Source organism: Arachis ipaensis, chromosome B09, assembly GCF_000816755.2.
Source record: "Arachis ipaensis cultivar K30076 chromosome B09, Araip1.1, whole genome shotgun sequence".
NCBI lineage: Eukaryota > Viridiplantae > Streptophyta > Magnoliopsida > Fabales > Fabaceae > Arachis > Arachis ipaensis.
Window position 1 is genome coordinate 18,593,954 of NC_029793.2, and position 11,416 is coordinate 18,605,369.

Here is an 11,416-nt window from a genome sequence, read left to right on the forward strand (position 1 = left end):
AACAATTATATTATATATAAAAAAATATTAATTATTAAATCAATTATTTATATAGAATATGTATTGAAATATAAAATATATATTAAAAATATAAAACATAACAAGTGTAAATATATATAAACATATAGTTGTTAATTTAATGACTAATATTTTATGTGCAGAGCATTTTTAGCATCTTATTTCTCCATATTTATCCTATATTACCCTATATATACTCTCTCTTTGAATTCAAGCTTTTGTAGATTAGGGACATGCTTAAGTTTTATATGTAGCAAGTTTAATTATTTGTAACCATAGGACTATAGGATAAAGCTATATATATAAACTGCTTTAAAATCTTTTTTGGAGTTCTCTCTAAGATGGTGAAAGTATACTTAAAAGATCAAGATCGATAATGAAATTAGTAATAATTTTGGAGCTCTTTTATAAATATGGGTTTTAATCATAAGAGCCCAATTCAGTCACAACTTGCACTAAAAAATTGAGTTTTTGTCCTTCAAGTAGCGTTTGTTTTGAGTTATTGAGACAAAGACTAAGAGATTGAGACTCAGTATCATGTTTGTTGGTTCAAAGATTAATACTAAAATTTTTGTCTCTATCCTCAAAATTTCAGTATTTCAGTACCTCCAAAAAGTGGGGACATAGGGGACTAAAATTTTTAGAGATAGAAACTGAAACTTTAATAACATTTTATACTTAAAATACATTTATTTTAATTAATTAATTCTAATTTTACCTTTTGTACAAATTAAATTAGAATTTCATTCTTTTTTTCAATTTCTATCTCCCATTTTGCACCAATTAGAATACTGAAATTTATTTCAATCTCTGTCTCTTAGTCTCTGTCTCTCAGTCTCAGTCTCAGTCTTTCCGTCTCTATCTCTCCACCAAACGCTACCTCAATGACGTCAACAATAAGGACAACATTATTGGTGAAGATTAAGAATAAACATGGCAACAATCAAATATTATTGTCAAAATTCAACGTTCCATACAAAGAATCAAATATTTTTTGAAAGGAATTATTTGAAAATAACATTAAGATCACTAGAAAATTGCATAGTTATCAAAATCAAATCGGTAATTGATTTAGTTGGAACACTGAATCATTAGATTATTGATTTAACTGTTGGGTTACTTATTAAATCGATTGATCTATTATAATTAATTAATTAATTATATAAAATTTTATTATTTTTTTCTATTATAAATATTTATATTTTATTTTTATATTAAAATAATAATTATTTTTAAATTAAGAAATTAAGAAATATAGTTAAATAAAAATATAGTGAATTTAAAATTAAAATTAAATAAATGTAAGTTATTTAGTGAAATGTAACTTATACTAGTTATTATTGTTGAGTTTTGACCATTATTTTGTTATTTTTTTTCACACCTACCAGAAGTTTCACAATAAAAAAAAAAGAAGATAACATTATTTCTGTGTTTGTGCATTTGTTTTAGTTTTCTCTTGCTTTATAGGGTGAAAAAAAGAGTAAATAATTAACTTTTTACCATTAAAAGATTAAGCATTAATAAATCTATCCAAAAAATAAAATAAAATCGATGTTGTATCTATGAAAAATAAATTTCAGTGGATAAAACTATCCAAACTTTTAAAAAAATTTTAAAATTTTTATCTATACTTTGATTCTATTCATCCCTAATGTCCAATCTTTCACCCCACTATTACCTTCACCTCCACCTTCAACCCAAACCCTAACCCTAACCCTCTCTTCTCCTTCTACCACCACATTCACCTTTAGCTCTCTTTCTTGCTCCACCTACATTGTTGTCGGCCTGCCGCTACTTCCATTGTCGATGTCCCATGTGACTCCATGTATCCTAACTTAATTGCTACTTCCTTGTTGTTCTCTCTTTCGTTGCTACTATTCTTTTGCCTTCTCGTGGCCACCGCGAAGTACACCAAAGAAACTACAAAGACAATCATTTCCATCAGGAATTTCAAGATGACTGTCGTCTTGTCTCGATTCTTCTGGTACCTCTGCTGGAAAATAGCATTAACACTGAGAACTTTCGCTCTCTGGCCAAGACGCCGTTATGCGGTTAGAAAACGGCGCACTTAGATGGAATTTCTTGTGGATGGTTCTCTTATAGACCACTTTGTTGGCGGACTACTTTGTTTGCAGTGCATTAGATGCCCTGCCAATGGCATAAGTGGTGGACTGCACGTCGGTGTTGGTGTTAGTGAGGTTGATATGGTTGTTGAGATTAGCTTTGGACTTGAATGCTATTAGGAAGATGACATCTTAAGGAGGTGATGAAAAAATAAGAAGAATGAGAGATGAACGAATAAGAAAAGACACAGCAAAAATATAGAAAATAGATAAAAAATTTTCTACTAGACCTCTAAGAAATTAGTTCTTCGCAATCTAAGTCACCGGAAGAATTTTTTCTACTAGACTTTCAAAGAGCGTGTGCTTGACAACCTAGATCAAAGACTGAAAATTGAATGACTTAACACTAGGAATTACCTTAAGTTAGATTTTTCAAATTTTTTCATACAACAAGCAAAGAAAATCACTCACTTCACTTGATTACACAAGACAAAATGTGCATAAAGCAACTCAAAACTTTTTATTTATCAAAATTTATCAGATTATCTCACAAAGTGTTTAAAATAGACCCCTAACAAATTAGCCTAAAAGTAGGCTAAATCTCCCTATATATGAGTCTAAAATTAACCCTATTAATTTAAATCAGATATTTGATGATAATCACTACTTAAATCTATCTTAGTAAAAATACTAAATCCCTGCAATTCATCAAGCATATTATCAAGTTTAGGAATAGGGTAACAATATTTTACCATAGTTTTGTTGATAGCTCTGCAGTCAACACACATTCTCCATAATCCATCCTTCTTGGGCACTAAAAGAACTAGAACAACACAAGAACTCATGTTTTTTCTCAACAAAATCTTTTACCAAGAGCTCCTCTACTTGTTTTTGCATCTTCTTTTTTTATTCAGGGTTAGTCCGATAAGTTGGCCGGTTGAAAATGCTCACTCCAGCGACAAGGTCAATTTGATATTCAATTCCTTTTAATGGAAATAAATCTGATGGCATCTTATTTTGAAAGATATCTCCAAATTCCTGCAAAAGTGAATTAAAGACACTAGGTAGTTTATGGTAAGTTTTAATGTTAGGTAATAATGACTCTCTAAACCTCACTAACACAAGTACTCTTTTTTCTAAACTAGCACTCTTCATATTTCTTTTGCATAAAATAATTTTTTTTTATCATTGTCACTCTCTTTTACTCTTATAGAATATTTGACCTTACAACTCTCTTTTTCACTCAAACTATGACTCTTTTTCTTATTCTTTTATTCTCTCAGACTCTTCTATTTACGCCCTTGTGTTTTTAGACTTCTGACATCTTAAAAATTGTTTTGTGGACTCACACATTCTTAACTGCTCCAAATATACCTTTTTAAAAAATAAGGGTGCAAGGGGTGATTTTGTTGTCAAGGTAGGTAAAGAAATATCTATTGCTAACAATATTCTCCTGTTGTTCTAGAAGATCATTATTGACTTGAAATCCTCCTAATAATAAGAGCTTTTCCGTTAACAATATACTCAATTACATATTCATCATTCGTATCATCATCAAAATGTGGCATGTCATCACACCTATATGAGTCATCAAATTCTGAGAACACATCCTTCTTCTTTAGAACTATTGTCCTTTTATTTGGGCAATCTGAAGTATAATGGCCTAATCCTCTGCGCTTAAAGCATGTTATGTCTCTATGCTTAGAAGAAGAGTTAGATGTGAAATTAGATGAGTTTTTTTTCCTTTGTTGGTCTACACTCTTCTCTTTCAAATCTGAAGCGTTGAAATCATTCTTCTCTCTGAACTTAGTTTTCCTAAAATCCCACCTGTAATTAGAGTTGGACGAAACTTGCAACCTTTTTTCTCTTTGTTGCCTTTTCGCCTTTATAACTATATTCACCAAATCTTTATCTTAAATGTACTAGTAAAGTTCAACAACATTTGCAATATCGCGATTGAAACCACTCATGAAAACGTGCCATGATAGCTTTAGAATCCTCCTCAATATTCGCCTTGATCAATAACATCTCTATCTCCTTATAATATTCTTCAATAGAAACTTAGAGCCTTGTTACAACTTTTGGAGCCGTTGATAGTAGCAAGATTATACGAACTGTTATCGCATGACTTTTTTCATCTTTTCTCAAAATTAAATTGGTATTTTTTCAATTTATCTTTTATTTTTCTCTAATTTATCTCACTAAACAAGAGCATAATAAAAAAATTCTACAGCCACTAACCTCACATTCTTCACTTTATAATAGTTGTGACATGTGAAAATTAACTTCACCTTTCTTTTCCATTCTAGGTAAGAGTTTTTGAAATTCAACGTGACGTCAGTTTAATTTGCAAAAGGAGACGAGATATCAACTGGCATGTTTTATTATTAGCACAAGTTGAAGGATAAAATTCTAAATTCGCAACCCTTTGTACGGCACCAAATATAGCCACCAGATTGATCCTGCTCCTACTTTTTCCACCATGTTACGGATCCGACCCACGGATCTCGCATACCCGGTTACCCGAGGACAACCCGTTTCGACCCGAAGGCCCAGAACCGGCCCTTCAAAGCTCCTAACCAACTTTCGAATTCAAATATCTCTCTTATCTTAATCAAACAAGATAAGATAAGATAACGGCCATCACCTATAAAAGGAGGACCCAAGTCCCTTCAGGTATCATTCATCCCACACACCTCATACCTCTCAGATCCATTCTGACTTGAGCGTCGGAGTGTCTTTGCAGGTACCACCCCCCATCGCTCCAGTCAAGCAATCCGGTTCCAGCCTTGCCCGCGGGTTCCCGATCCACCCTTCAAACCGTACCAGAGACATCTCGTACATTGGCACCGTCTGTGGGGATTCTGCGCCAGCTGGGCCCGATGGGGGACGTCCTGGAGGAAACCCCCTCAAGCCAGGATGACTCTCAACCGATTAACCCAACCCCCGAGCACCGAGAGGTCACAAACCAAGAGAGAATAGCGAGTACTGTCCAAAACGCGAACGACCACGACGTCACGGACCGACGACATCCTGAGAAAGCCAGGGACAAAGCGGCGCAGATCATCCAGGATCTCTGCCTCCGGGTTCAGGAACTCGAAGGCAAGATAACCAATAAAGAAAAATACAACAACGAACACGGAAGCCATGCAACCTCCAGATCAAGGTCTCGCCGCGGTAGGTCGCCAACCCGACGACACGACAGAAGAGACGGTCGCAGCTCCTCACGCGACCACAGACACGAGAAATCGCCAGAACGGCGATACAACAAGAAACATAACCGCAGCGCTTCTCAAGATCTGAGTTATCAACACTACTCAAACGAAGATCGGAGGGATCGAAACACCAAACGCACGAGAAACGACCATATAATAATGGGAGCTACACCCTTTACAGAAAGAATCCTAAGAGCAAAACTCCCCAAAGGCTTCGACAAACCTACCGATATGAAGTATGATGGAACTAAGGATCCCCAAGAACATCTAACGGCTTTTGAAGCCAGAATGAACCTAGAAGGAGCGGCCGATGCGGTCCGATGCAGAGCCTTCCCGGTAACCCTCGCCGGGCCAGCGATCAAAAGGTTCAACGCCCTCCCAAACGGATCCATAGCCAGTTTCCACGATATTACACGAAAGTTCATGGCCCAGTTCACTACTAGGATCACTAAAGCCAAACACCCCATCAGCTTACTAGGGGTCACACAAAAACAAGAGGAATCCACAAGAAAATACCTCGACCGCTTCAACAACGAATGCCTAACGGTCGACGGACTCACGGATTCCGTCGCAAGCCTTTGCCTGACCAATGGGCTAATGAACGAAGATTTTCGCAAACACCTCACCACCAGACCGGTATGGACCATGCATGAGATCCAAAACGTCGCCAAAGACTACATCAACGACGAAGAAGTCAGCCAGGTCGTCGGGGCCAACAAGCGGCAGCACGGCAACACCCAATGCGGCAATTCGGCTTCTCACCATAACCCAACACCCAAAGAGAATCAACGGGACCACTCCAGGCCGACCAGCCGACCACCGAGCATAGGCAAATTCTCTAATTACACGCCCCTGACAGCACCAATTACCGAGATATACCACCAAATAGCAGATCGAGGTATCATTCCGAAAGCCCGACAACTCAAAAAAAGGACAGGAGGCAACAAAACCCTCTACTGCGAATACCACCGAGGTTACGGTCACAAAACACAAGATTGTTTCGACCTTAAAGATGCCCTTGAACAAGCCATACGAGACGGCAAACTCCCAGAATTTGCCAAAATCATCAGAGAACCGAGACGCGCGGAGAGAGACAGGTCGTCGGAGAGAGAAGGACGTAACCCAAGAACCCAAAAGCAACCCCCCAGGGAAAGCCCAGAGGAAGATCTGACCATCATAGTAAATGTCATCACAGGCAAGGACGTATCGAGCAAGTCAAAACTAACAATGAAGAAAGACCTCAAGGTAATGGCTGTAAGGAACCAAGCCCCAATCTCCGCGGCCGACAATACGATAACGTTCTTACTGGAGGACTGCCAACACGGCACCTCAGCCGAGGATGCCCCTTTCGTCATCTCAGCTAGAATCGGAACAGGACTAGTACGAAGGATACTGGTAGACACCGGGGCAGACTCAAACATCCTTTTTCGAGGAGCCTTCGATAAACTCGGACTCCACAACGACAACCTCCAAACACACCGCCACGGCGTCACGGGACTCGGTGACAACTTCCTCAAACCAGATGGCTCAATCACACTTCCCATCACCATAGGAACGAGCAGCCAGAAGAAGACAATCCTATCTGAATTCGTAGTCCTAAAAGACTCCACAGCCTATAACGTGATCCTCGGAAGGAAAACAATCAATGACTTCTCCGCAGTCATCTTTACCAAATACCTCCTTATGAAATTCAGAACCGAGGACGGCTCCGTCGGTACCATCCACGGAGACCGAGAAGTCACAGCCGAATGCGACAACACCAGCCTAGCATTAAGGAAGAAATCCCGAGATGCGACTGGAGTATTCCTAGCCGATCTGGATGCCCGACAAGACGGCCAACTCAGGCCAGAGCCAGAAGGAGATATGGAAAAACTACAAATAGGACCAACCAAAGATGAATACACCTTTATTAATAGGAACCTCCCATATGAACTCAAAGAAGAACTCTCTCAACTCCTGAAACAAAATGGAGACCTGTTTGCATTCACACCAGCCGACATGCCAGGAATAAACCCCGATCTAATGTCCCACCGTCTAGCCGTGGACCCCAAAGCTAAACTAATAGCACAAAGGAGAAGAAAAATATCATCAGACCGAGCCACCGAAGTCAAAAAACAAGTTAAAGCCCTACTCGAGGCCAACTTCATCCGGGAACTCCCCTACACAACCTGGCTAGCCAACGTCGTACTAGTGAAAAAATCTAACGGGAAATGGCGAATGTGCGTCGACTACACGGACCTCAACAAAGCTTGTCCGAAGGATGCCTTTCCCCTACCAAACATCGACGGATTGGTAGACGCCGCATCCGGTCACCGATACCTCAGCTTCATGAACGCATATTCCGGATACAACCAGATTCTGATGCACCGACCAGACGAAGAGAAAACAGCGTTCATCACCCCGGACGGGACGTACTGCTACACAGTAGTGCCCTTCGGCTTGAAAAATGTTGGAGCAACCTATCAAAGACTTGTTAACAAGATATTTCGAGACCTGTCCGATAACAAATTAGAAGTCTACATAGACGACATGCTCGCCAAGACCGAATCCGGCGAACAACTAACCGACGACCTCAAGGTCATAATGAACACCCTACGAAAGCACCAAATGCGACTCAACCCGGCAAAATGTGCCTTCGAAATGGAGGCAGGGAAGTTCTTCGGCTTCATGATTACGCAACGTGGAGTTGAAGCAAACCCAGAGAAATATCGCGCCGTCCTCGAGATGACAAGCCCCAAAAATCTTAAAGACATCCAAAAGCTTACTGGCCGACTGACTGCATTATCGCGCTATCTCGGGGCATCGGCTCAAAAAGCGACCCCTTTCTTCAAACTAATGAAAAAAGGAGCCCCTTTCAAATGGGAGACGGAATGTGAAGAAGCATTCCAACACTTCAAGAGGGTCCTAGCGGAACCACCAATCCTCGCCAAACCCCAAACAGGGGAAACACTTTACTTATACCTCTCCATAACGGAAGAGGCACTTGCAGCAGCACTCGTCCATGAAAATGCGAAAAAGGAACAAAAACCCGTATACTTCATAAGCAAAGTCCTACAAGATGCGGAAGCTCGCTACTCACGCTTAGAAAAGCTAGCTTTCACACTCCTTACAGCCTCCTGACGCCTACGACAATACTTCCAAGCTCATCCCATGACGGTTCGAACCGACCAGGCGGTCAAGCAGGTGTTACAGAAACCCGACCTAGCGGGAAGAATGCTAGCGTGGTCCATCGAACTATCTCAATTCCAGATCAAATTCGAACCCCGAAATGCGATCAAAGCACAAGCTATGGCCGACTTCATCGCCGAGATGACTCCGGGAAAGCTCACCCCCGAATCATGGAAACTACATGTCGACGGCTCATCAAACTCCACCTACGGAGGCGCCGGAGTCATACTCGAAAACCAAGACGGGATCACGGTCGAACAGTTGGTACGATATGAATTTCCAGTATCAAACAACCAAGTAGAATACGAGGCCCTCTTGGCAGGCCTATCCTTAGCCCGGGAAGTCGGAGCAAAGATCCTAGAAGTAAATACCGATTCACAGGTAGTCAGTTCCCAAATTAACGGAGACTGCCAGACACGAGATCCCCTACTCCAACAATACCTCGCCAAGGTAAACAAACTAAAAGAAGGATTCGAACACGTCACCATACAGCACGTCCCTAGGGAACGAAATGCCAAAGCAGACCTACTCTCCAAGCTAGCCAGTATCAAACCCGGACACGGTAACAAATCGCTAATCCAGGAAGTCGTTAAGACACCCTCCGTGTCAACAACAACCAACGCTCACCTGACAATCTCACCAAACGGAGGGTTTTAACGAGGCCCAACCATCAATAAAAATTCCATTAAAACAGCTATTTCTATTTTCCTAAGTGTCCCAAATACGGAACAAAAACACGGCCGCAACTGGGGGACTGATCACCCCCCAGGCCCAAACACGCGGATATCCACAAAAGAACCCGACCAAACGACGGTCCGAGGAAACAAACGAAATACATACGGAATAGCCTAAAACGGAATGTATGATAGGCCCGGACGGCCCAAAAACAACGTAACAACGGAACATACAAAAAGCCCGAACGGCCAATAAGCACTATTAAAACGAAAATAAAGTGTTCCAAAATCAAAATACACGGCCCTTGGCCATCCAAAAATATCCAAAAACACAGTTCAAAGAAAAATCCAAAGAGATAAAGGTAAAAGCTACTCGAGGTCAACGATCTGGCCATCACGAACAGTCTTGAAGGCCCCCATCACGGATATATCCACACCAGGAGCTAGCACTGAAGCTTGAGCCCTCATCGTTTCCTCGGTAGCCGCAATTGCATCCTTCGCATCAGCTAGCAACTCTGTCTTCTCCCTCTTCAAGGCAGCAACCTCGGCCTTTAGAGCCTCCGACTCGGCAAGAAGCATGGCAGCCTGAGAACCCACATCTGAAGCCCGCTGCCGCTCCTCTGCCAACTGAGAGAGAAGCGAAGTTTCAACCTCGGCAAGTCAGAGAATCTCTGCCCCAGCCTCCTCAGAAGACTTCACAGCCCTCTCCCTCGCAGCTTCGGCAGCCTCAAGTTCCCCCTTCAACTTGGATACCTCAGCATGAGAATGACGAAGCTTCTTATCCAGCAAACCAACCTGAGCCATCACAGGCTCAGCCTTCCGAACAACAACGGCAGACCGGAGGAGAGCCCGATACACCGACTTGGCCTGGAACGAAACATCGCAGCCATAAAAAAACGGCTCCGTTCCAGGCATCAAGTGTTGATCAATAAACCCCGGGGCATCGAAGCGTCGATCCATCACGCTGGGCACAAGACCCTCATCCTCAAAAGTCTCACTGCTCGGGTCCTCAGGCCTCTTTCTCTTCCGAGAAGCCTCAGCAGCCGTCACCACGACGACTTCAAGAGAGTTCGCAGGGCCAGGAGAAACTTGAGCATCGGCCCGCACACCCGAGGAAATCACCTCCTGAGAAACCAGCTGAGAATCCACGGCAGGATTAGAAACAGGAGTAGCCGGGGACGACGACCCCTCATCCTGGGCCATCGCCGCCTTCAGACGCGCCAAGGATGTCAAGCCACCAGCCATCTCAACTGCAAGGAAACAGGAAACAAAAATCCCAAGTTATGAAAACGGGAAACAAAACATAAAAACCAAGAAAAGAACGGACACACACGACACACACCAACATACGACCGGCAAGCAACCGGATCACCCATCACGTCCCGAGGATTAAGAGGACGCTCCCCAAATAACTGCCACAGAACAAGAGTGATATCCCGCTCCTCCGAGGACAAGAACTCCTTCGAAACCCGAGTAAACACGGACGGACCAGCCTTAAAGTTCCAGTAAGTGGGAAACCGACGTTCACCCTCCAGTGTCAACCAAAAAGGGTGATGCCCCCTCGCGGGACGAACTTTAAAGTAACCACTCTTAAAACCATGGAAGGAGTCTTCATACAAACCAAAAACCCGACGGTGGGGCTGAGCTCGGAAAGATACATACCCCTTCTTATGCTTCCCCTCCTTAGTCGGAAGAGTACACAAGAAAAGGAAAAGAAAAACATTTACTGAGGCAGGTAGCTCTAAATAATCACAAACAAGTTCAAAAGACCGTATCGCCGCCCAGCTGTTCGGATGTAGCTGGGACGGCGCCACGGAGCACCGGTTCAACAACTGCTGAACAAACGGAGAAAAGGGAAGCCGAACACCAAGCCGGGTAAACATCGCCTCATACACCCACATCCAATCCGGCACTGTCGGGGAGTCGAGATTGGTATAGCAAACCCTCTCGTCAACCCCAGGGAGGGCAAGCTCGTAGTGGCGTTTGGCATCGCCACCCTCACAAACAGCCCCTTCATCACGGAGCCGTTGGAGGTCCGCCTCCGTCATCCGTGACGGCGTCCCCCAAACATCACTGGTGACCCAAGAAAAAAGGTCAGGGACACCCCCCGCCGGGGCCACCGGAGCCCTCACACCCTCCGTCCGTCGGCGAGCCATACCTAAAATATCGACGAGCACCACCGTCAGCCAAACCTCACGGCAGAAAACGACGGCGGGTAAAAAACCAAAAACAAACACCGCCACCGCACACCACTAATTATACGGTGGCACTCGCCCCA